Raw genomic sequence first — 27,287 nt, 5'->3', positions numbered from 1 at the left:
AAATGAACTTAAACCTGCGGTTTGTCGCTGCTCTGGCAACACTGTACATACAGCAGTGCTCTGATAGGTACTGAACTGTATTGGAGGAGCTGGCTGTAAGCGGACGGAGCAGGCTGGAAAGCTGCAGTGGGATAAAAGATGGGGGGCTGGACGGCGGGGTTAATCTATGCTGAGTACTGGCTGTCCACCCCAGCGCTTCCAGGCCTTCCTCTCTTTGATGGGAAGCAGGTGTCCTGTTGTCGTCGATGAGGAACTCATTGATCAAAGGCCCTTCAGGAGCCCGGCCTCGTCCATCAGTCTCCAGCAGGCAGACAATGTCAGACGAGCGGGCACTGTCAGTGCCTCTCCTCCTCATGCCTCTCCTCTTTCTCTCCTTCACCATGAAAGGAAAAAAGTGCCTCCGAACAAAAGAAAGACGAGCAGGAGGGGTTCTTTGTGGAGGCTTGTAGGCTTGTATCTGTCCTGAATCAATCCAGAGCGGCTCTGTAAGTATAATATGGTGCTTTTTAGAGCTGTCAGCGCTGATTATGTCAGTAATCGAGTAGTGAACAGATTCATTTGGCAGTTAATCGAGTAATCAGAGTTTTTGGAAGGAGTGGCCAACAATAAAAATGGGCTTCAGTCAGCAATTACATTGAAAGCCATTCACAGATCATATAAAACAATGCGAGGTAAAAAATATATATAAAAAATACAAGTAATATATTGTCCCCAAAAATATTGCAATAACTTATACAATATTACAATATTATTGCCCATTTAGGACCATTTTTATGGCTCTAATATATAAAATGATATACAGCTCTGGAAAGAAATTAAGAGATTACTTCAGTTTCTGAATCAGTTTCTCTGATTTTGCTATTTATAGGTATGTATCTAAGTAAAATGAACATTGTTGTTTTATTCTATAAACTACAGAGAGCATTTCTCTCAAATTCCAATTAAAAATATTGTCATTAAAAGCATTTATTTGCAGAAAATGAGAAATGGCTGAAATAACAAAAAAGATGCAGAGCTTTTAAAGATTTGGTTTTTAATCACAGTTTTCATGCATCTTGTCATGTTCTCCTCCACCAGTCTTGCACACTGCTTTTGGATAACTTTATGCCACACCTGGTGCAAAAATTCAAGCAGTTCAGCTTGCTTTGATGGCTTGTGATCATCCATCTTCCTCTTGATTATATTCCAGAGGTTTTTAATTTGGTAAAACAAAAAAAATTAAAATAAATATTTTTAAGTGGTCTATTTTTTTCCAGAGCTGTTATGATGATAAATATCATAACGATGCAGTTAATAATATAAAATAAATAATTTATTAGTGGTGAAACCACAATTTAAGGATAACAGCAAAAGAAACATTCGGCAGAAAACTAAATAATAAACATGTTTTTTTGCAAGTTTTTTTTTTTTTACAATGAACATTTTACTCCATTCTTTGTCCATTTGCTACAAATTACTCATTTTACTTATCCTGCAACTTATGGTTGCCAAATATCAGATGCGTCCGTAATTTTAATACAAATGTGACACATCAATGTGGTCATGTTAATGTGCCCTCCTGATTAAGTAAACACAGTGGGCAATATTGAGGTCACACACAAATACTAAGATCACAGCTATACAATAACTCGATCACAATTATTGTGATAGGCCTATCTACAGAAAACAATTTAAATACAGCATGTACATAAAGATCACCTTCTTAACTTGTGTAGTTTATTGTGATTTCAAAATAATTTTGTATTTCTGTTAGTAATTATTGATGTGTGAAGCGTAAATACTCTATTCATATAAAAGAATTTCAGATCTGGAGAAGTGATCTGTGCCGTGACCGTAACAGATGGCTTGTTTTTTCCAGTGTGTTAAATTGCGTATGTAAAATGTGCACAACTGTCAACAAAGCATGTCATTTAATTAAGCAGGTCAAGCAATACATGTTTTATTACCAGTTAAACAATATCATGTGATATTAAAGCATTAAGTAATAAACATACATCAGCAGTCATGTGTGCATCAGAGGTCTGAAGATCTTAATGTGACTTTGGTTAGAAGAACACCTCAACCTTTGAGGAACACAGATACAGTTGGTGGCATTTCTACCATCTGTTCATCTGATTTGCTGTAATAATAGTAATAACTGGGTGATTAGATATATGGTAACTATAGCAAATATGATGTATGGACAAAAAGCATAGGGTAACGATTTAGATTTGACTAGATTGTGGAGCATTGCTTTGAGGATTTGATTGCATTTTGAGAATCCTATGAGTGTAAGTGAGATCAGAATGTTGGATGATCACTCATCTCAAAAGCACTGGATGAAGTGCCATCATCATTCCAGAGAACAAAGTTCCACTTCTACACAGCTCAATACTGGAGGCTTTTTATCTCACACACTCCTCCTCCTCTAAAAAACAAACTCAAAAAAATTTCACTCACATGTAACTTGAGTAGCACTGCTGAGCTACATTTTCAACAGGAATTGCACTGCTACAGTAAATCCTTGATTAAAGTAGCAGTGCTGGCGTAAATGTATTGTATGCTTTGTTGGTTTGTCTGCTAGGATTTTGTTTGAAAACATGTTAAGCTATTTAATTTATGCAGTTGTGCAAGTAAATTAATGAAAACCTGGAAAAAAAAGTTTTACTTATTCGGGTTTGGCCAAATATTTTCATCATGTTACCCTGTTCCCTGTCGTCTCTCTTCTGTGTGTGTTTACCTTTTCCCTCTGTGCATGTTCCTCCACGTGCTCCCGTCTGTGTGCTTACCTGTTCATTTGTAGCTCCGCCCCCTCGTTACCTGGCTTCAGCTGTTTCATGTTTCCTGTGCCCTTCTGTTTGTATAAAAAACTTTTTGTTCCTGTATCCCTTGTCTGTGGTTGTGTGTTTTTTACGTTGGTCTGGTTTCCTTTGTTATGGTTTTGCCTTTCCCATGTTCTCTGTGTTTCTTTTGTTTCGTTGGTTTGTTTGTTTGTTTGTTTCTTTTGTATAATAAATATTAACTCACATTTGCGTCCGCCTCCGCGTCTCCTACCTGCTCCAAACCTGATAGTCTAATAGATAGACATGGATATACAGGGGTTGGACAATGGAACTGAAACACCTGTTGCATTCTTCAGAGTTCACATTTTAAGTGACAATAGTAAGGAACAAGGATGTAGCCATGTTTCTTCTAACTCAGCAGGGCAGTGGATAATCTACACAGATTTCTCTCCTCAAAAGTGTTTATTGGAGTAAGTAAAGCACTTCAGTTTATAAACTGAAACACCTGTCATTTTAGTGTGGGAGGTTTCCTGGCTAAATTGGAGCAGCCTGATGGCCAATCTTCATTAATTGCACATTGCACCAGTAAGAGCAGAGTGTGAAGGTACAATTAGCAGGGTAAGAGAACAGTTTTACTCAAAATATTGCAATGCACACAATATTATGGGTGACATACCAGAGTTCAAAAGAGGACAAATTCTTGGTGCACGTCTTGCTGGCGCATCTGTGACCAAGACAGCAAGTCTTTGTGATGTATCAAGAGTCACGATATCCAGGGTAATGTCAGCATACCACCAAGAAGGACGAACCACATCCAACAGGATTAACTGTGGATGCTGTAAGAGGAAGCTGTCTGAAAGGGATGTTCGGGTGCTAACCCTGATTGTATCCAAAAAACATAAAACCACGGCTGCCCAAATCACGGCAGAATTCAATGTGCACCTCAACTCTCCTGTTTCCACCAGAACTGTCTGTCGGGACAATAAATTATTGTGGTCTAAAACCAGGTGTTTCAGTTTCATTGTCCAACCCCTGTAGATAAATATAATGTGTTTTCTTGTCCTATTTCCTTTCACATTTAAAAGCATATCCCAGCATGCAGCGAGAATGAAACACATGGAACTTACCTGTTGTGCCTCAGTGAAGTCTTATGCCTCCAGCTTACTTAACTCTGGCCAATTGACCTACTTGGGGATGTAAACGGTGCTTAAAATGGCCTGAAACCCATCATCAGATGAACTCCCACACAGACACACCTGCTCAAATTAGTGACAAAGGCCCGTGTAGGGGGTAGAAGGGAAATGGAGCATATGAATCCTCTGCAGCGCTGCAGCTGTGAGAGGACATTGAATATCACTCTTATTCCAGAGCTCGTCTCCGAGCGAAGTTCATTACCAAACTTTTCACACGGACCGAGCGGCCGCTCTCAGAAAGAACGGGCCGGTCTGAATGAGGCCGGTTCTGCAGTATGTCCACTGCCCCGTGCACAATTTGACTGAGTTTGCATGGATGGCTGGTCCTTTCTGTTTGTGTGCAGCCACTGTGAAAGATTCTCATGCACATTATTTCTCTCCCGCCCACACAACTATACACTCACATGTACACAGTTTAGGGAGAAACACACACAAAAGCAGCTATATAGTGCAGCAAACAAACAATGTGCGGTTGTTTTTAAACATAGAGTTTATTCATGAGGGCATATTAATGATAATTGTTGGTTATAATCATGGATACAGTTTCTGAGACACTGTAATGTGGGGTGTTAAATGTGTTTAATAATAATTATAAGATAAAAGTGTGGTGTATTTCATATCTATAATATAAATGTCCTGTATGTAATATTTTGTTTTACCAGAATAGTTTAGCAACCAGAATAATTCAGAAAAATTGTTTTCACATTTGTTTACGTAAAAACTGAAGCAGAATTAGTGTGCAAAGTGGGATGTTTTTTCACCAGTGCAGAACAAGCTTCCTCTTCTTCTTCTTTATTTTATTCTGGACATGTCAGCATTATTTCTTGCATACTGTAGGTTCAAACCAGTGGCGGATGCTGGTCTTCCAAGGAGGGGAAGCTCAATTTCGGCCTACATCTTAACATATGTAGTTTTATTTATACAAAAATTCTACTCTCCCTGAGATTTTTTTTTTGTAAACAAAAGGCAATATTTTCCAGTTTTCACTACACAACAAAAAGTACCCATTCTTTACATTGAACAATTACATAAAAAAGACGCTATGACATGAATAAACATAAAATGATCAGTAAAAAAAAAAACATTACGCAAAATCTTTGAAGTTGGTAAAGGAAAAAATGCAGGTAAATTTATTTCCTTTTTGGACAGTTTTAATTTCCTTAAATAATCCCTATATTAATTTAATTTATTTAAATTAATTTTAATAATAATACAATACTTACTACTTGCCCCAGTTCATTTATGTCCTGAGATCAAGAGGAATGGCCATCAGTACATTTTATTTGTTACAGCACTTCCAGTCAGCCAGCTCACTTTATCATACCAGAACAGCTGAAAATACCTGTTACTTTTCCCCACCTTTTACACCAAATTAATCTGAGCAGTTGATCTACCCTGCTGTTTAACTCTTAAGTTTTTCTTTGTAAGGAAGACTATCAAATGGATTTTTACACTAAAAGATCGCTGATTCTCTCATTTCGCTGTCAATCAAAAAGGGACTCCGTCTCAGACAGATCATCCAATCATCATGCAGAAGCTGAGCGTCCGGGCCGGCCGAGGCCAGCCCACTGCCCCATAGACCCCCAGAGACGCTGAGCGTCCGATGGGCGGGACAAAGCCCAGCATTTATCCAATGACTCGTCTCGTTTCGCTGCGCGCTTTGCTCCGCTATTGAGCTCTGTGGACGCTCAGCGTCCGCACTGTTTAAAGCAGCGATGTGAAGCTGCAGGAATGAGTGAGAGGAAAGCCGCGGCGTTACCAGTGATATGAAGCGGATTCTGAACTAAGTTCAGCGCGTTGTAGCGCATATTTAATCAGTGACATGTACACACAACAGTATATGTTTAATCACTTATTTTTTTACATTTTAGGGGAAGCTGAGCTTCCCTTGCAGTCTTAGAGCAATCGCCACTGGTTCAAACTTTCTGCACTCTCTGTGGATCAGGTTCTGTGCGCTTCATAATGACCCTATATTGGCAGTATATACACTAATCTATTTAATCTATTTAATTTTTATTTTTTGTAGCTTGGAGGACAAAGATGTACCCGTGCTTAAGCTGCACTTGCATTGGGAAAAAATTACATTGTGATATTTTGTTGATATTCTTTGATATTTTAACATAGTAAAAAATTATATAAAGTCATAGGATGTCAGTAATAAGGCGCAGTGTATTATAAGGTGCATTTTAAGCGACAATAGTAACTTAAAGGAACAAGAATGTAGCCATGTTTTTCTTCTAACTCAGCAGGGCAGTGGATAATCTACACAGATTTCTCTCCTCAAAAGTGTTTATTTGAGTGAGTAAAGTGCTTTAATTTATTTACAGTAATGCCTTACTTATTTATAGTAAGTAAGCCAGCATGCTGTCAGCTAGTGGTTCGTACCACATAGCTTGTTTTAACATGGTAAACGTGCAGACTACAGTCCGATATACTCACTTCTGAATGGTAAAAGAGCTAGCGCTGAGGTTAGCCGCTAAAGCTAATGCTGCTCCAACCTCGGTGCTGGAAAAACCTTACTGAAACTATAATGCTGTGTTTCAGCAGAGTGGCTTTACTGCTTCTTACATCCTGACTAGTAAAATTTATACATAAGTGACATAAATGGTTTTAAGATAGATATAATCGATAATCTGGTAGGAAAATGTTTTGAAAAATGCTATTTTTGTAACAGTGTTTTTGCATGTCCTTTGATGTGACTATTGTTCATGTATGTGTACATAGTGATCTCTTAACTGATGCTAAAGTGATATCCTGTGCGGCTCTAACCCATACTGTACCTTTTTTGCTGATAGTGTAATTGTTTTCTAAATATTGTAGGACTGTAGTATAAATAATTTACATTTTATTGGGTCCCTTAAAGAGGCTTATCACACTTGCTTATCTCATTTATAAAAAAAAGGTCCATTAGGAGGAACCAAAGAACTATTTTTGGTTCAAACTGTATATTTTTAGGCGTGTATATGTATATATTTAATACCAACACATTATATGAAATTAAATTGTGTGTCTGTTTCCCTGTCTGAAAGCTCCAGCTTGTTGGAGTTACTTTAAGTTTATAGTCATAGTTTATTAAAGGACAACCCTCTTTTTACTATTTTTTACACATTGAAGGGTTTAGTTTGAAGGCAGTCACTTTGACTCGATATAGGAACCACAGTAGGAACTGCTTTGATCTAGTTTTATGATCCTGTTAATGCTTTCCATTGGATTTTTGACACTTTTTTTAGCTTTGAACTTTTAAAGCTTAATTCTGGAAGGTCTTACCGACTGACAGGGTCTGTAAGAGCTATCAAATCATTCATATTCTCGTCCTTCTGCAGCACCTGTAGGCCTCTGGAGCTAGTGTGTCTCCTGGTTCACAGGGAGGAGTGCTGATCGCTGTAGCTCATCCACGCCGCTCCACACCGTCCCTCTACATATCGCTGATGGACCAGCCTCTTTGTCAGTGTCATATTATGTGCTGTTGCCATTCACTCGGTGCCAGCGCTCTCCCCAGCAGCGCGGATGATGACTGACACTTTCGGATTTTGTTGTCAGGCACACAAAAGCGGCACAGAGCATCGTGGAAGTGCGATGTTGACACCACACAGCCAGCGCTGGACCGGGTGTCACAGTGTCGTATAAAAGAACTTGTCGGGTTAAAGCGGAGCCCTTTGTCTCAGGTAGAGGTTAGCAGATGGAGTTGACACCATTAATATTTACAACTCCAAATGAAATGAATACATTTCAACTGTCAGTCACGGCACAATGGAGGCAGTCAGCAGAAAAGCGCTCCCCGGAGAGCTGTGTCTGAGGCACAGGGGACTAATGAAATATTAACATCAAACACTATGAATGAATAAATAACAGCAAATCACTCTAGCAGTGAAATATCTGCCCTGTCTGCTAGTAAACTGGTTTTGACACCTTCTTAGACAAGTCTTTTTTTTTCTGTTCCCTTTTTTGTAATACTAGCCTGTATTCAGAGTCAATAATATATGGAAATGAGTTCTGCTGGGCAGATAGCATAGCTAAAATTCTCAAAATTCTCACATTCAGAAAGTAGCAAATCTCCAGGGTGGTAATGCAAAAAAACACATATTCAGAATACAGAAATGAACAGAGAATTACTGGACGGGGAATACGTCTAGTTATGCACTACATTTTCATGTCAATAGAAAACGTCTGTTCAAAAAGATGAATGTGTACTCTTGGGCTGGACTTAATCCCTGTCTGGGAAACAGGCCACAAGTATCTGCATTCAGTTCAATAAATCAGTTACGTTTTTTTAACATCTAAATAAAAAAAATATATATATAGTGTCATATTAAGTATAAGTAAACTTGTGTACTGATCAGTTATTTATTTTTCTTATCTCAGTGTTACTGAGCTCTACTAAAGCATGAGTACACTCATAAATCACTGTACTGGTCAATGATTTATTTATGTTAGTGTTACTGAGCTCTATTAAAGCATGAGTAGATTGATAATTCACTGTACGGAACAGTTATTTATTTATATCAGTGTTACTGAGCTCTATTAAAGCATGAGTAGACTGATAATTTACTGTACGGATCAGTTATTTATTTATATCAGTGTTACTAAGCTCTATTAAAGCATGAGTAGACTGATACATCACTGTACGGATCAGTTATTTATTTATATCAGTGTTACTAAGCTCTATTAAAGTATGAGCAAACTGATAAATCACTGTGCTGATTAGTTATTTATCTCTTCTAGAGTTACTGAGCTCTACTAAAGCATGAGTAGACTGATAAATCACTGTACTGGTCAATTATTTACTTATCTCAGTGTTACTGAGCTCTACTAAAGCATGAGTAGACTGATAATTCACTGTACGGATCAGTTATTTATTTATCTCAGTGTTACTGAGCTCTACTAAAGCATGAGTAGACTGATAAATCACTGTGCTAAACAGTTATTTATTTATATCAGTGTTACTAAGCTCTACTAAAGCACGAGTAGACTGATAAATCTCAGTGTTACTAAGTTCTACTAAAGCATGAGTATACTGATAAATCACTGTAACAATCAGTTTTTTATATATATTATATATGTGAAAAATCAAGGTTTTTGTACTTTATTAGTCAAAGATGGCCACCCAGTGAACAAACTGCCTAAGTGGACTTTATATGTCCCCATTAGCTCCATAGTATTGTCAACCTTTTTTTACTTGCAGCATAATCAACAAGCTGATTTTCTGCTCTTTCTGTTGAAGGGCGGGTCTATATCTGAAAACAGATGCCGTGCTACATGATCAAAGAACTCTAATTCATATTTAATCTCTGCTGGAATATATTGTACCACTGTAAGCACTGAAGATCATTGCACTATAACACTGTTCCAGTTTCCATTACGAAACAAACGGTTACTGACTCTGTAATATCTAAAAAAAAAAAAAAAATTTATCACAGTTTTAACACTTTTATGTGTAGGAGGCTTGAAACAACTCATGCAAGGTCCCCTGGCACATTTATCCACTGAGTAGTCCTCCTCAAAGAACTGTTTAGGCAGTGGTGGACTGAAACCAACCATGAGAGGAGAGAAAACATGTTGAGAATTTAGTGCAAATTACTACAGCATATTCTTTTCCCACAAGCCTCATCCAAATGCATTCTAAATGTATTCTAAATTCGACACCCTTTTATGTTTGGTAACAGAATACATTAGTGAATACATTCAGGGCCGGGTATTCAGTATTCAGCCATCACTTCTCTTTGCTGGTCTCAGAGCGAATATTCTGGCAGAAGAGTATCTTTCAAACTTCATCATGTGGACAACTTTCTGGAATGTCCAGATCAATGTACATAGTTACTAAAGCATGAGTAGACTGATAAATCACTCTATTGGTCAATTATTTACTTATCTTAGTGTTACTGAATTCTCCTAAAGCATGAGTAGACTGATAAATCACTGTGCTGGTCAGATATTTATTTATCTCAGTGTTACTGAGCTCTACTGAAGCATTAGTAGACTGATAAATCACTGCGCTGATCAGTTATTTATTTATATCATTGCTGCTAAGCTCTAATAAAGCATGAGCAGACAAATAAATCACTGTACTGATCAGTTATGTATTTATCTCAGTGATAGTGAGCTCTACTAAAGCATGAATAGACTGATAAATCACTGTGCTGATCAGATATTTATTTATCTCAGTGTTACTAAACTCTACTAAAGCTTGAGTAGATGGATAAATCACTGTGCTGATCAGTTATTTATTTATCTCGGTGTTACTGAACTCTACTAAAGCATGAGTAGACTGATAAATCACTGTACTGATCAGTTATTTATTTATATCAGTGTTACTAAGCTCTATTAAAGCATGAGCAAACTGATAAATCACTGTGCTGATTAGTTATTTATCGTTATTTAATCACCTTAATGTTCAGTACAGTTTTAACACATTGGTTTTGAGGAGGTTAAAATATATATATATATTTTTCATGTACTACATCAAGATAAGTTCTAAATAAGTTTTTTTCTGAATACGATACCTTTTCAGTTTTATAACAGAATACATTAGTGAATACATTTAGGGCTGGGTATTCAGTATTCAGCCATCACTTCTCTTTCAAAGGATTTCATCCAGCTCTGCTGGTCTCAGAGCGAATGTTCAGGCAGAAGAGTATCTTTCAAACTTCATCATGTGGACAACTTTCTGGAATGTTCAGGCCAGATCAAAAAATAAAGCTCAGCGAGGAGTCCGTCCTCACTGGGCCACTTTTGAAGGCTTTCATTGGACGTCTACAATGGATGGACTGTGGTCTGCCTGCGTTTTTTTTTCTCCTCTTTTTTTGGGGGGTCTATGGGTATCAGGTGCTAGCAGGAACTGGTCTGTCATGCAAACTGCTTAAGCAGAGATGAAATGAGCTCTATTTGACAGAAGATGCTTGTTCTGATTAAAATCAAAAATCCACAACACACACACTTCCGCGCATATTTGGCAAGAGGTTCCGTGCTGAAATCTAAATTTCGCCTCCCCGCGGGATGGGCTTTCATCGGACTCCTCCGGTATGTTTAGCATTGTGGCGAGGCCGCCTTCCCACTAGACACAATAGAAGTGGTCCGGTTTTGTCATTGTAATGAGCTCGGCTGTGTTTTGAGGAAACGTCTTCTTCCTTCTAGACCACACACTCCAGAATATCCTCCGGCCTGCTCATCAGAAGTCGTGTCATTGCTGGGATTCCAGACGTTAGCCACAAAGAGTCCGTGAAAGATCCTCTGGTGGACTTCGCTCTCTGGAGTCCTGGGCTTTATGTCCGTGCCCTGTTCCCAGATCTCACGAGCATGTGTCTTGGAATCCTGCCCCCCTCATATTAGACTGTCATCTGCTGCTTTGCACTGGTCCTGCTGCTCCTGCTGACCGCCTGCCTCTCTTTCTTTACTTTGGGGGGGGAGCAAACCTCCCATCCTATTGCCTCCCAGGCTCCAGCCCCAGGATCCCGCTGGATAATCCTTTGCTTCTGCAAAGAATTCAAGACTAATCTGCAAGTCCTCTTGCCTGATGATGAACATTTGATCAAATTCCCTCAAATGCTGTCTGTGGTTAATGAGTGTGTCTGAGGATGATGGCTGCTGGAAAGCTGTGGTGCAGTGTTACAGTTTGCTGTCCAACGAAAAAAAGATAGCTGAATGTAAAACAGATGTAAAAAAAAAAAATACTCATAGCTATTTTTTTGGCTGCCAAAGTAAAAAAAAAAGACACAACTCTGTGCTAAAACTGAAGATAAAGAAAAAAATAACAGTTTTCTTGAAAATTCTTTCCTGTTTTATTATTTATTTTATTTAATTAATTACTGACAAAAGAAACAATTGTGTGGTTCAAACTTCATCATGTTTAGGATAGATAAAAAAATAAAGCTGCAATTTGGCAATTCACAAAAACACAACAATTATATGAATTTAGCTTATATGTAGGTCAGCTAATGCATCTAGCAAGAAGTGCTTTACTTTTGCTAGGTTAAATGGTCGCTTGCACAGACAATTCTAGCCAGATGCAGCCGGTCACCATAATCACAAAAACAATTGCGCTGTCCATTGGGTTGTAATGCCCAATACTGTGTATTGAGAAATAACAAAAATGCCTGCAAAACTTCAGTTGTCTTGCCATGAATATGCAGTGTTTAACCTCATTCACAAGATACCACCTTACAACCTACACAGATGTGGGCTAATCTAATTATATTATATATATTTCAAAATATTAACTCTGAAAATGTCCTAGTGAATATTCAGGCAGAAAATGCAGTGGTTAAAAGTCTTGTGTCATTTTTGAAAATATATTTGAGAGGGAGTGCTCTAATGTGTGCGGTTGTAGTAGATCAGCACAGCAGTGCCAATATCACAAGTTAAAGCATGGACCTGGAGTGTATTCTTGCAATTATACCACAGTTCTTTTAGTACTGTTTATTGAAAGATTCTGAGTTAAAGAGGATGAGAAAATACGATCGGTTTGGTTATAAACTCTCTGCAAGTTAAAATAGTTTCATTGCTGCTCTGTTTGTAGCTGCGCTGTTTGGTTTGTAAGCACTGCATCGTTGCTCAGTTACCTGTATGTGGGGGAGTAATACATGGAGAGCTTCGGTTACGGTGCATTACTGGCTGATAACGGCACTCATAGAACACCTCTCAGCCAATCCCATTGCAGGGTCAAAACTAACTGTGGCATAAATAATGATAACTACCAAACAGCAGTTTTGGTAATATAAAAAAAATATATTCAAAATTATTCTTAGAATTTAAGGTCATTCTTTAAATAGGCTAGCACTAGGTAGGCATTGATGATGGAAAAGTATTATTGCATTGATAAAATATAAGACTGTTCAATTTTTTTTTCAGAACAGAAATCACATGTTAATGATTATGTAAAACAGCTGAATGAGTTCAGTCCACACATTTGACGCTCAGATAATGATTAGTGGCTTACTTTGTTGTTACTCTGAATCATTTTGTATTCGGTAATATGATACTGAATTTGATATTGTTGCTATAACTAAATTCTGGTATCAGTTGTTTTATTTTATTTAAGTTTAAAATATACTATGCACCAAATGAATGCTGTACTAAAGCTGCTATTTATCATTCAGACATAGCTCTGCCTACTCACTGCATGCTCACACAGCTACTGGACTTTTAAATTAAGGAGTTTTAAGTAAAGATATTTTTTCCAAAAGAATGTACTTATATAGCAAATACAGTTACACTCGACTCTTGAGTCGGTACTGCAGTCACATCCCAGCATAGCCATTTTTCACTGCATCTTCACACACTCATATATTGATCTGTTTTTTTCTGTTGGTAAATATTGTTTCTGTGTCTGTCTGAGACTCAATGAGACTGCCTCAATCTAGCCATTGTGTCTCCTGCCTTTATTAAACGAAGTGTCTCAATAACAAGTTTTTTAAGGCTGACAGATTGAGTTCTGACTTTGAAAGCAAAATTCACATAAGTTGATTAAATGCTAGTAAATAAAGTGCATACTTCAGTTATTGTCTTCACTGTTTTTTTTACAGTTATACAGTTGCATTGTGTACTGCTCTTATACCCTGTAAGCATTTAAGTTTTACTGAAGTTTTTTGCCTCAATTGTTTTAAAGTATTTTTTACTAAAACCTTAAGTTAATCAGGCTTTAAACCTTTAGTTATTATAGCTTAACTGTAAGTTAATTTAGATGGTGTTGATGTTTTTGTGTTATATCAATTGCCTTGCACAATAATTCTCCTTTGAATTGTATGGTCAGGTAAATAAAATTGATTTGTATTTAGTCCTTTACAATAGAATGCATGAAAATTAGATGGAGGAAGAAAAAACTATAAAGAGAAGTTCACAACTCAGCCATCACACTAAATGATTATTGCTCTTACAGCCTACAACATAAAGGCCAGACATTTAATCATGATACATTATCTTTAACAGGGGTTGGCAATAGGCAGCATGAAACATTTGGCCGGTGAGGTTGTTTGAACTATAATGAACGAAAAAAAAAAGATGCTTTTCAGGTGAGCTTTTGTGTTCATTCATCCCCCGTCTCCTTATAAGGATTTTTTTTTTCCCAGGCAGTGTCCCAGTTCACTAGCCGGGGCAGCGATAGTGTAATGGACCGTGACCCTGACAACACAGGTTCGATACCATGCGAGGAGTGGTGTGTTTATTTATTTATTTTTTTCTTTTTGGGTCAACTGCTTTGAGATCAACTGTTCTGCAACTTGGTTCAACAACCCACTGGGCTGGAGAGCTCCATCCCATTACGCTTCATTTTACAAAACAGAATTTATTTTGTGGCACACCACCTAACCCCTGATCTATAAGTTTACCATTTAAACAGAGATCAACTTAATAACTAATAAGTATTACTGAGTTTAGTCTGTTGCTATAGACCGCTTCTTTTCTATTGGCTTTTGGCACAATATCTTTGCATACTGGATCTGTCCCTGTAACTCATGCTTGGCATCGGTCATGCCTAATGTCTGACTGCTCCAGAGCATCCCACTAAGGAGCATCATTGGCAGTGTTTTTCTGTAAATCAGTGTGTATTGCGCAGATGAATGCCAATGTCAGCGATGGGTGCACTTTAGAGTAGCTTAAATCACTAATTAGGAAGGGATGTTTGGACTCTGGTGGACATTCAGTGTATATCTGCAGTGCATTACCAATGCAATAACGCTTTAGCTCACTGTACAAATGCTAAAACGCTGGAATGTTGCCTCATTTTAATGAAGATCTGCTGGCATCTAAAGCACTCAGAATTCAAGCTGAGAATACTATGTGTGTGTGTGTGACTGAGATGAGCTCGCCAGTTTCTGTGCTGACTGACAGTACAGAGCTGTGGCAGCCATTGGGAACCGGCTGGTCACATGGTAGCATGATGTCTCTGACAGTGCTCTCACACTAACTGGGTTTGAGGACCATCTAGCATTGTCTGTCTGGTTGGTGCCTACTGAGAGCCTGCCTACTCATACTGTCTGTCTGTGGGCTTAGTTATTTTTCTTATTTACCACTGCTGAAGAAATATAGTCATATTTTGCCAGTGTTTTTGAAGGATACCTACACTGAAAAAAAGGGTTTTGAGTGGCTGCTGGTTTTTAATAAAGAAAATACGCTGGTTTAACACAAATTAGTTATGTTTGCATTAACACATAAATGAATTCAACTCAATTAAATGAGTCTTCCCTTTCTATACTCAACATCACTGTGTAGTCTTTCTCCTCAGGCTATATTCTACTATATGTATTCTTGAAATGTATCATTGTGCTTTTCTGGCCTCAATGTTGCAATTTATTCCGCTTGAACAGCTTATGCCATCACTTACAACACAACACATGGCATAAATGAGATTGTATTGATATATCAGTGTAAAATATTATATTTAAAACTATATATATTTTCTATAGTTTAATAGAAGGAAGAACAATGATATAAGGCATGAAAGAGCCTCCCTAATACACAACATGCCTACTGAATTCAGAATTCTGCTTAATGAAGGTTTTCTGAATGGAAAATGTGTTGCCGGTTAGTTTTAGGGCTTTAAAATCATTCCTAGAAATGATGCATAATGTTCATAAATTTGCGTTCGTTATAAATGCTACATCCTATGGGAATAATGCTTCAAAGCAGTGTTATAACTGAATTTAGGTTAAGGGCAGTAAAGTCCTTCCTGAAGGTAAAAAAACAATTCTTAACAGACAAGGACTGTCTTGGTGAAATGACTGAGGAAGACCAAGACTTATGATTTAAAAAAGGGACGAATTATATATAGTATTTGAAATATAATTGCATTCATTCAAATGATATTCAACACTTGAATTTGTTTTGTCAGTAGACTGTCAACACGACATTATCTTTTTTTGTGAGTTATGTAATACTCTGTTTATACATGCCCAAATACTGCCTTATAAACATTCAGTGTTATTAAGCCCCTGTGTAGATTGCCTTTAAAATAGAGTTTCCATATTGTGACTTTCTACATGAAAACACACTAAACACTTGTATATTTTTAAAGTTTGCATTTTCTGAGTATTTTTCTTGGTAAGTGCTTCCTGGAAACTAGCCAAAAGCATACAGTATGTTAAAAAAAGAAATAACAAAGAAACTCCCAAGTGATGGAGCTGTCTCAGCCTTTTCCCTTATGGGAGACTGCATGTTTAAATCCCACTGATACCTCAACAGAATTTCAGCATACTTGATTCTGCTTAATTGTATGTGTCTAAGATTTTTTTCATACTATTTTTACAATAACCATATTTTTCACACACATTATCATAAACATCTATTTTCTGGTCTATTTTTTATATAAATTATATACATTTATATAATTATATAGCATTTTATGGTGTTGCAATGTTTTTACTTCTAATTCAGCAGGTCTTTCCGCTGGGTGTAAAGCTATTTGGGTGAGTTAAGGGCTTCTGTTTATTTACAGTAAGCTTAGATTTTCAGATTTCCACTAAAGCTGGAGCATCAGCATTAACGGCTAACCGCTAGTGTGTAGCACTACTGCTGCTCTAGCAGTGCTAGTTGGGGTTAGCAGCAGGCTACAGGTCGATAATACTCACCTCTGAACAGCCAAAGAGTTAGCGCTTAGCGCGGTTAGCAGCTAAGTTAATGCTAATACTGCAGGAGAACTAAACTGAAACTCCTGTATAACGCTGCATTTCAGCAGAGTGGCTTTACTGCTTCTTACAACCTGACTGGTAACATTTATACATAAGGCGCACCAGACTGCGGTATATCAGCTTTAAAAAAGAATTGGACAGACATTAAAAAATAGATCATAAGTTAGTCCCCGTCCTCAAGGCTTAGCTTTTTGCTTGTGTTTTGTGCTTCTTCCCATGTAAACACAGCATTTTAGGTGACTAAAAATTGAGGTTTTTAAAAATACTCTCCAGAGTGGAGTATTTTCATAACACATGTTTTCAGTGTTTAAATAAAACGCTGATTTCAAAACGTTAATTTGAGCATTGATGTTGAGCTCGCATTTGTACAAAAGCTACAAAACTGCTGGATCAGGAGCTTGGGGGATATTTAGAGACTGAGGTGTCGTTATAACAGGTTACAAATCTCTAGGACAGGGTTTGGTATAGAGTAGCAGATTTATAAATATAGCTGAGACGCTAAAATTGAGGAGACTGGTCACTGGTTGAAATATGAATAAGAGTTCTTGGTGTCTGTTTATGAATGAAGTCCAATCGTTTAATAAAAAGAGCCAATCAGCTTGCTAGTTATGTCGCAAAGATGGTTGACAATTATGCCAAGTGCTGTAGTATTTTATGCATTTTTGGGCCAAAAGCTACAAACTATTTATGAGGATTTTATCAGATTTTATCAGTTTTGTTAAATTATTATTTTTAAGTAATTGAACATTTTGTTTCAAGTATTTTGGTCTCTCACATGACAGGAGCCTGGTCTTGTGTGACTGTAAATCTAAATAACTGCCCAGTGGTTGGCTGCAAAGTAAACATATACAAATACTGGCAAACCTGTGAAAGTAGGTGGGGTTAAAAATGAATAAGGGCTTTGGTAATAGTTGTTAAAAATTTGACATCAAACTTTATGAGGTTTTATCACCCTCTGCTACTTTTTTATTGAATACAAAGACTGAAAGGGCAAATAACAGTATTGATTGGAGGAACACCTGCAAACAAAGACAATTTCTCATAGAAGAATGTTTTTTGGAAACGACATGACAAGCATGTCAAAATAAAGGTTTTTGTTCTTTGAGAATTGCAATAAATTATATTGTGGATTATTTAATATTACTTAATATTATTTGTATTAAATATGTAAATACGTTATTCTTATATTATTTAAATCCTAATTAAATTAATCATAAACAAAAAAATTGACATTTATATTAATGGGCTCTTCTTAAAACAATAAGTTAATTATCGTGACAGGTCTATATAGCGAATAGTGCCCTGAAGCAAACAACTGACCATAGATTTCATGAAGACTAGATATCTGAATTGAGCCTAGAGAACTCTTCTCGAAAAAAATGCTAGCGTGAAAACGCTTAGAGAACTTTTTTTGTTTGTTTGTTTGTTTTGTGGACAAGGCCATAGATTAATATTTGATAATGTTTTTTTTTTTTGTAATTCGGACAAGTAGAAGTTTTAGATGGTGCTGTGCTAATGTATGTTTTATAAAAGTGTATGATTTGGTAAATGACTCACCGTTATTAATGATACCCTCGAAAAAAAAACCTTTCAAATGTATTGATAGTGTACTAATGCAATACTGCTCATTCCTACCTGTGTTCTGTACATACTAAATACTTTCTCAAAGATATTAGGCTTCCTTCACTTCATAAGGCTGTAATAAATGCTGGTTTTGTCGCATGTATGAAGAGTTCACTAAGTAAGACATACCTTATCCACGTTTACCTGTAATCTTATAGTTATTTGTATTCAGTGATGTACTTGTGTACTGTATATATATCTACTCAACAGCGCTTCCCCCAGCAGCATTCAAAATAATTTCAGGTGTCCTCGTGTTATGTAGTTTATAGCATATTGTTAATTATGTGTATAACCGTCCCTTTGGGTTTGCAGCAGAACGTGTGAGCATGGATTTGGCTCCAGCACCAGCTGTTCTCTGAGCCTGTGGTGCTGCCCCGCTGTCCCACACTGACCCCGACCCTCGTTCTGCAGTCTCCAACTGCAACACACACAGAGCCTGACCAGAGACTCGGGCCAGCCTTCTCCACTGGCTTATTGTTCGTTAGCCTAGATCTGAAGCTCACCTGTTCAATGTGACAAAAAAAGGATGTATAATGCAGCGTTTGGCAGATGGTCACACTCAGAGCCTGGTTTAAATAGAACAAAGTGATAAGAATTGGGTGTTGCTACAGCCTCCCACTTCAGCTTAATATTTTTTTTTTTTTGCAATGACTTGTGGATGAGTTTATTGCAGTGCTACCTGTGATTGCATGATAATTAACACTCCTATAAAACTTAAACTAAGATGTTATGAGTGATGCATGTCTCACAGAAGATATTTGTCCAGGAAGTTCAGCTGAAGTATACTGTGAAAAGTATGATGTGTACGTGTGAAGTGTTCTTAAGACCTGTAAAAGATTCTTCACACTCACACACATTTTTTTTTCACTTTACACATTTACTTTGACTTTGATTTCATTGCTGACAGTATGAACCCAAGATATTCCTTTTTTTATCTACTCAACTTCATTCTATTCATTAATATACATCCACACCTGCAATTTTAGCGTTTAACACACTCACTCCACAGTAAGTAAAATAAACATTGTATTTTAATTTTGCTTTTTTACATACTGCATTTTACATACTGTCCCAGTTTAGGTCTGTTATTCTTAATGGAACCAAATGTGGTTCTTCTTTTCTTCGCAAAGAGAACTGCTTTAACCAGCTTTATTTTTAAGATTTAAGATTTTTAAGAGAAACTGGTAGAAAAATTTTAAAGACTCAGATTTCTGTAGGTCAAACACAATAAATGACCAATAATTATTGTTGAAAATCCTGTTGTATTATGTTTTTAGTTATTGGCTGTATTGGACAAAGCTAATTCTGATCTAGATATTGCTTTACATTAAAAAGGCCGGAAAGATTTAAGACTTTTTTTTTTTACATGTCTCAATCTTGTCTCAAACTAGTGTTAATTAATAATTAGTTGAGACATTACTTAACCATGTAAGAATGTTTATTACGCTTGTAACCCTTATTTGTTACCCTTGTTTGTTACTGTTGTAACCCCTATTGTAAAATGTTAGCAGAAGGCCAATCTGAAAAGCGATTAATTGACATATAACAATATTGAATCCTCTTTTAGATGCTTTGAAAACTACTTTTTAAAAGGTTCTTTGTAAAAAAAAATATATAGAACATATTTTTTTAATCATAGAAAAGAACTATTAAGCAGACAAAAAAATAAGCATCCAAATAGTTTATTTGAGTTGTATATAATCCATAACAAGGTTGCATGTTAGTAGTATAAAATCTTCCATTTGCTTGCTATTCTTACAATAACGTGAGACTACATTTGGCTTCACTTCTTTTCACATGACCTAGTTTTTTACTTTATGTTTCGTTCCGCCACGAGCAGTTCTGTGCTACAGTATGTCAGACTAAATATGTCAGAGAATCAGATTAACATTGTTCTTGTTTTACTCTGGTACCCAATCCAGCCAGTTTTACTGGTACAGCACTGTACCAACGCTGGGTGTTAAATTATAGCCACTGGTGAAATATCATATTACTATACTGACTGCTTTAACTATAATGTGAGCAAGAATTATGTATTTAACCCAAAAGAGCCCAGGGTGACATCTGTGTCACAGACCCTTTAAAAGCTTAAAGTAAAATTTCTTACAATTCCTTAATGTGCCCGTCATTTTAACTCATGAATTCATAAATGACATATACTGAAGATCCTGAGAGCATTACTGCAGTGTGTAAATGTGTGTTCTTTCATCTGACCGTATTTATAGAATGTAGGAGTGCTGGGTTAGTGCTGGAGATAAAATTAGCTCCTTTAAAAAGTGTATTTTAGCTTTTTCCAACCATTTGACCATTCAAATTCTTAAATTAAAGGTTTAAACTTCCATAAAACTAGTTATGACACAATTTGTACAACAAAATTTAAAAATATAAAATAAGTTATTGAATTGTTGTTGTGCCATTTATGTTACATATGTATTTTACCCTAAAATATATACATTAATGTGTTTTTTTTTTTGTCACGGTAAGAAAAAAACATGAGCGTACTGATTAATTAATTTATTTAAATTATTTTTTGATTTTGTATCAATATTCAAAACTGAGCATGGGCTCTTATGGGTTAATATACTTAAAGGTGGACAATATGGCCCTAAAATAATATCACAATATTTCATAATAATAGTATTTTTGTGATCATTTTAACCACTTTTAAGAATACACTACTTCAACAAAATAACAATACACAATAAACAATCAACTGTAATACAATAAACTGTAAACTTTTGTCTGTTTTTTTAAACAACAGTAACTACATCTAAGCAACCACACAACTAAAGTAGAGAATATTTAGTTGATGCACATAAACTGTAAAAATAAACTATAATAAAACACACCAATACATAGCAAAACAATTACAAAATGAAAAATTATAGACTGCTTTCGAAACAAAATACTAGTATTATCACTCTACAGATTTGTTTTTTATCATTTAAAAAAAGATGACGATATTATTGTGCACAATACTACATGGCACACCCCTACTACTTATTACATACAGCACTCCAGTCATATATTCACATAATGCTGAAAATAGATATCCTCTTTACCTTAGCGCGAGGTCAAGAGGCAGCCCAGTAATAATGAAGCGGGTGGAGATCTTTCCTCATCCCCCATTAGGCTGCAGCAGCATTAGAGTGCAGCAGGTTGGCAGAACACTTCTAATGGATATTAATATTTCTCCTGCTGCTGCAACGCCGGGGAGAGTTACTCAGACATCTGTGGCTTCGTGCCGAAGTAGGCCAAGGAAAGCGGCGGGGGGTAATGGGGGAACCTCGGAATATGGATTCCTCAAACACGGCTGCAAACTCTGATCTATGACACACGGCCCGCGATAGATTGCATCAATATTTTATATAATTACAGATGTCTGAGAGAGGGACCTGCAGAGTCAATCAATGCCATGTTTGATGAGGTGAAAATAAAAGGCTGGAGGTTTAATATACATATATGTACAAGTCTCTATTTAAGCTGATTTTTAGCTAAGCTGCTGGTTGGGAGTGAAGAAGAGTGTCTGTGTACTGGCTCGTGTAATAAGGCTCTAACTGAGTAATAAAATGTTTATAAAACTGACGGAAAGTGAGAGGAATTTCTGTGTAAAATTATAAAGCAATGATTATATTTATTTCAGTAATGCTTTATTTGGAGGAGAATAAGAAGACCTACATAGGGACTTCATAATACATGCAGAAGCATTTATGTACCAGTTTCATAACAGTTTCGTCTTATTCACCCAAAATGTATTAGAAAAGCCCTATCTAGACGGGATTATTCTCTCAGGGGATTCTGGGGTAATTTTATCTTTTATGGGGAGGCCTCTGTGATTTTATTCTTGTCTGAAACGAACATGTACATGTTTTTCTCAGACGTCCTCTGAAAAAAAAATTCTAGGCTGAATTACCTACTGTTTTTCAATGGTCCTCTGGTAATTTTAGTCTCGTTCGGACGGACAACTCTGAGTTTTGTCACCTCGCGTTTAATAAAATAGCTATTTGTCCACTGCCACACACCATAATTACACTTTGGGCGTGCGTTTCCACGGAGATCCATGTAAACACAACAGCGAGTGGAAATGGAGGAGCTACTGAACGTGATGTCGTGACCGAGAAAGCCAAAAAACCTCACTGGTCCTCCTGTTTTTTTTTTTTGTTTTTTTTTCCATTGCAGTCCGGATGCAGTCCGGAGTTTTATCACTGAGTAGAAAAGTAAAATATTTTTCACAGACGTCCCCCTGAGAAACGAATCCCATCCGGATAGGGCTAATATCTAGGCTTCAGCCAAGTTAGGGCAGGCATGAGTAGAACTGTTACAGAAATTATACCATTTAATAAGAATGCTGGATAATTTTACCAGAACGTTCCCACCCCCTACAATTGCATCTTAAGGGAGCAGATCTTTAAAAAAATTATTGTGGGAGAGAATGGAAATCCATTGCATTTTGCCTTTTGCACATTTTTTGTAGAAATTTAAATTTTTAAATGTTTCCATTATTTTCATAGTGCTGTCTTTTCCCTTCGTGCTATACATGTACAGAGAACTGTGGGTAACAAAAGGACTTGGAAGGATACATCAGCTGTGTCCACAAAATCACTCTCAATGTAGCAGTTAAGAAAGACAACCTATGTTGCTTAGGCTTTAGGCTTTGGAACACAGCTCATTTCTAAAGCTGTGATGCTGTAAAACGTAGCTGCTAATTGAAGAGAATGAATGTCTGCTAGTTTTGAGAATGCAGGTTGCTGTGCTAACTGCAACTCATGACCATAGCTTTTTCTGTGTCAGTATCTGTGCTAAGCTACCAACTTTTTTAGTCTCTTCTCTTCAGCATCTGCTTCCTCAAAAACCCCAAAATACTGTGCTGTATGAGGATATCAAAGCTATATTAAGAATTCAAAGCAGGACAATTTGATGCTATGCACATACTAGGCTGAAGGCTAACATTAGCCAACAATTTAGCTACAGTATCTTCTGTTAGCTAACGTTAAAACACACTGAAAGGGAGGAAACTGAAAGAACAGCAACAATACCTCTCTTTTTCATCAGCTGTCTCATTCCAGCAGTGGCACTGAGGGGTTCAAAACTCCAGCAGCACTGCTGTGTCTGATCCACTCACTCTTTCCAGCACAACACACACTACTTACGAACCACCACCACCATGCCTTTGCATGTCACTGCAGTGCTGAGAATTAAGCCACCACTACTCAAATCATAGAAGAAAAGGCTGAAAAGAGGATAAAATGTTAGTTTGCAGAGAAACGTTTACAGATATGCTAATAACTGATGCATGCTGTTAATAGCTAGGTTTTTGTGTTTTATTTTTTATTACATTTTAATTATGCTTCATAACCAGAATGTTCATCATTGCAGCTTAATGTCTCTTATGACAGACAGTGCAATGCCGTTTTATTCCGTACTACATCCTTTATCATGTCACCTCACTATCGTAATGTGTTCATGAATATTAAAGGACTACTTAAAAAGCATGTTACTGCTCAGTGCTAATGCCTGCGATATGGGTGAGGTCCTAGTGTAAATAGCCTGTACATGCCCCATGCTGAAACTGTAACACTGATTCTGTTCTGAACAGCTTTCTCAGAACACATTTTAAATTTTACTGCCTCCCACTGACTCTCAGAGTGATAATAAAACAGAACGCAGTGTAAAGTATCAAAGACATGTGCCGCCTTAGCGAAGGGAGGAGCGTCCCATATAGCGGCAGTAAAAGAGGCCCTTTGTCATATATTAGCATTGTCAACGGGTGCTTTCGTTTCACAGGCCGAATCAGAAATCATACACCACACACGCCAAGGACTGTAAAAAAAAAAAAAAAAAGCTCTGGAACTGCATAAAGGTCCTCCACTCCTGTCGTCTTCTTCCAGAGTCTTATTGTCCATCTGCTCCTTAAACAATCGTGTTCTGAAACATAGTACATAGCTTATATATTGCCAGGATATTGCTTTACCCGGGCTCGCTTTTGTTGCTCTCCGCGGTACCACCGACATTAAATTCCATCCCCGTCCATTTGTGTTCCTGCCACTCAGCCCTCCGCCCACTGAAGCGTAACCAACACCTCGTTTCTGGGCCTCCCTCTCTTTTAACTAACTGTGAAGTGAGAATATGTAAGCTTCATATTCCTCCTGGCAGAAAGCAAACGCCCTGTCATCAATCACAGGCTAAGAGAGCCAGCCAAGACTAATGTTGTACTGTCAGAACCACTGTGGGATATTAGGCTAATAGAATGAGCCTCTTTGTACTCACTCGAGCTTGGTGGGTTTTCTGGGAAAGGGGTCTGCTGTGCACCTGCGGAAAACATGTCACGTGTTTTTTTTTTGAGCTGCCATTGTTCGTTGCTATGTGCCGACCTACTAGTACCAGTACTGTATTTTATTTTATTTTTTTATATGTTTTTTATTGGACATTATATTAAGTTACAGTGCAAATAATAACAAAAACAATGTTAACATCTGTTTTCCCCTACACAACATTTTCACATTTTCTGCAACCCCACCCCACCCATGTTGGTCAAATTAGAATACAAAAAAGAGAGGAGATAAGTAGCATTTTTAGGCTAAACAATGAAATACAATGTAAAACATACAAATGTGAACAGAAAATAATATAATATTTAAAATAATAATAATAATTATGATTATAATAATAATAATAATAATAATAATAAGAAGAAGAAGAAGAAGAAGAATGAAAGAAAAGGTAACAATGAGTATGGTAGGCACACAATATGATCGATTAGATAAAAAAATATATATACTATAGATAGAGGCTCTCAGGAATTAGTCAGTTTATAGACAAATGCTGTAATTGGTTAAAAAAATGAAGAAGAGGTTGCCAAGTTCTGCAAAATTTGTAAGTTGAATTTAAATCAGATAAACACATGAGGTGTGAAGGAGGCCAGATTTCCAGTGTAAAAGTAAACGTCTTCGAGAAGGATGAAAAAGACACTAGTACTGTATTTTATACAAAACCAAATCAGGAAACAAAAAAGTTGGGACAGTATGGACAATGCAAATATAAAAATAGCACAAGCACAATGTTTCTGAAATTCTCTTTGACTTTTTGAATTTTTGTTTGCAGATTTAATTATGATTAAGATAGTATGCCAGAACCCAAAATATATTTAATTTTTCACCTTCCTAACTTCATTTCATTTCTTTATAGAAATCAATACCTGCATTTCAAACCTGCTACACATTCCACACACACACAAAAACAAGTTGGAGCATTGAATCATTTACCTCTCTATAAGTATTTCAGATGTAGTCTAGTCCTTTTCGTCCTGGAAACATCAGGACCCATACCGTATTCTTCCACAGCCATGTCTTGTGTAAAGTAATGTGTGCAGCATGTGGTTTTGCATAGTCTTGGTGAAAAAAAATTCACTATTTAAAGTTAAATGGTAATGTTGGGAGTTGGGATTTTACAGAATACTGTACATTCAATACATGTATTGAGGATATATTATTGGAATACAGGAATTAAGCTTTTGTGTTCAGTCCAAGTTACAATAAAAAGCAGGATTCAGAATAAAGGCTTACTTTAGCTGTCCTTTTTTACTTCAGTTTTAGCAGAAAAGAGCAGGACTGGAATAATCTAATAAATAAGATAACATTAATGCAGCTCTGGAAAAAAAAATAAGAGAAATTAAAAATATCTGGAATATAATCAAGAGGAAGATGGATGATCACAAGCCATCAAACCAAACTGAACTGCTTGAAATTTTGCACCAGGAGTAAAGGCATAAATCTATCCAAAAGCAGAGTGTAAGAATCACAGATTATGAAAACTGTTATTCCACCAAGTTATTCCACCAAATATTGATTTCTAAACTAAAATCTTAAATCTTTATCAATATGAACTTGTTTTCTTTGCATTATTTGAGGTCTAGAAGCTCTGCATCTTTTTTTAATTATTTCAGCCATTTCTCATTTTCTGCAAATAAATGCTCTAAATGACAATATTTTTATTTGGAATTTGGGACAAATGTTGTCTGTAGTTTATAGAATAAAACAACAATGTTCATTTACACAAACATAAACCTATAAATAGCAAAATCAGATAAACTGATTCAGAAACTGAAGCGGGCTCTTATTTTTTTTCCAAAGCTATATATGAACAAAAACGTAACATATACTGAAAAGCAGTAATGGACATAAATTAATAAAATAATAAAGTTGATCAGATAAAACATAATCTTGTAATACTGTATCTTGGGTTCATACTGTCTGTAATCAAATGAAAGACAATGTCAGTGTAAGAAAAATAAATATTTTAAAATATCCTTGCATTTTCTATTCTGATTTGGAGTTGGACTATAAGGCACAATAAAGATCTTGCTCTGAGAGTGCTTTTTTAATGGGCGTATGGTGGACAGCCTTGATAGGTGTTGATTGATTCGAAACAAAGAGATCCAGGATGATGTCCTGTGGTCCGGTGGTCGCCAACAGGGACGTTGATGGAGAATTCTTCAGAACATTTCTTGAGAATTATTGACTGCCTGTCATCTTGCTTGTCACACCGGCCTACACACCTCAGAGTAATTGTACTGTAGCTACAGCGTGTTCATACAGTGATCTTATATAAATGTCAGTCCTTATCGTTCAATTCGATCGACTTTTTTCTGCGCTAAAGATATTCCCTGGATTGTTGGAGGAATGGAAGCACTAAATTAATAGAAGCTCTCCAATTCCCTGTGGAAATGCGCGGCGCTGAATGAGGCGAGTGTGACTTTGGGTGGTGTGCGGCCGTCAAAAAAATAATGCATCTGGAATTTCTCATGGCCTTTGTCAGAGCACTCGGATATTTCTGAGCGGCGCTTTGCTCTTTGTGTGTCAGACAAAAGCTTAACAGTGAGAGGCCCAGCTGCCCAGCAGTACCAGAGGCCCATCAGAGTCCATTGTGATATGCCTTTCAGTCTGCGCCTGCCTGTCTGTGAGATTACAGACAGAATAATAACCAAAACACACCCTAAAATGTACGACATGTTTGACACTTCTCTTAGCAGCTAAGCCACTCTGTTCCGTCTAATAATAGTGTCAGAACTTCTCTTATAACAATGGGGAATTGCA

The 27,287-nt window shown here is 36.8% G+C and overlaps 1 protein-coding gene across 2 annotated transcripts in view; it reads left to right on the top strand.

Moving 5' to 3' along the window:
• ephb2a (eph receptor B2a) overlaps positions 1-27,287 on the top strand; it is a 114,362-nt gene that overhangs the window by 48,592 nt on the left and 38,483 nt on the right. The window lies entirely within an intron of this gene.

The sequence above is a fragment of the Astyanax mexicanus genome, chromosome 13 (assembly GCF_023375975.1).
Source record: "Astyanax mexicanus isolate ESR-SI-001 chromosome 13, AstMex3_surface, whole genome shotgun sequence".
NCBI lineage: Eukaryota > Metazoa > Chordata > Actinopteri > Characiformes > Acestrorhamphidae > Astyanax > Astyanax mexicanus.
This window is presented reverse-complemented; position numbering and strand designations above follow the sequence as displayed.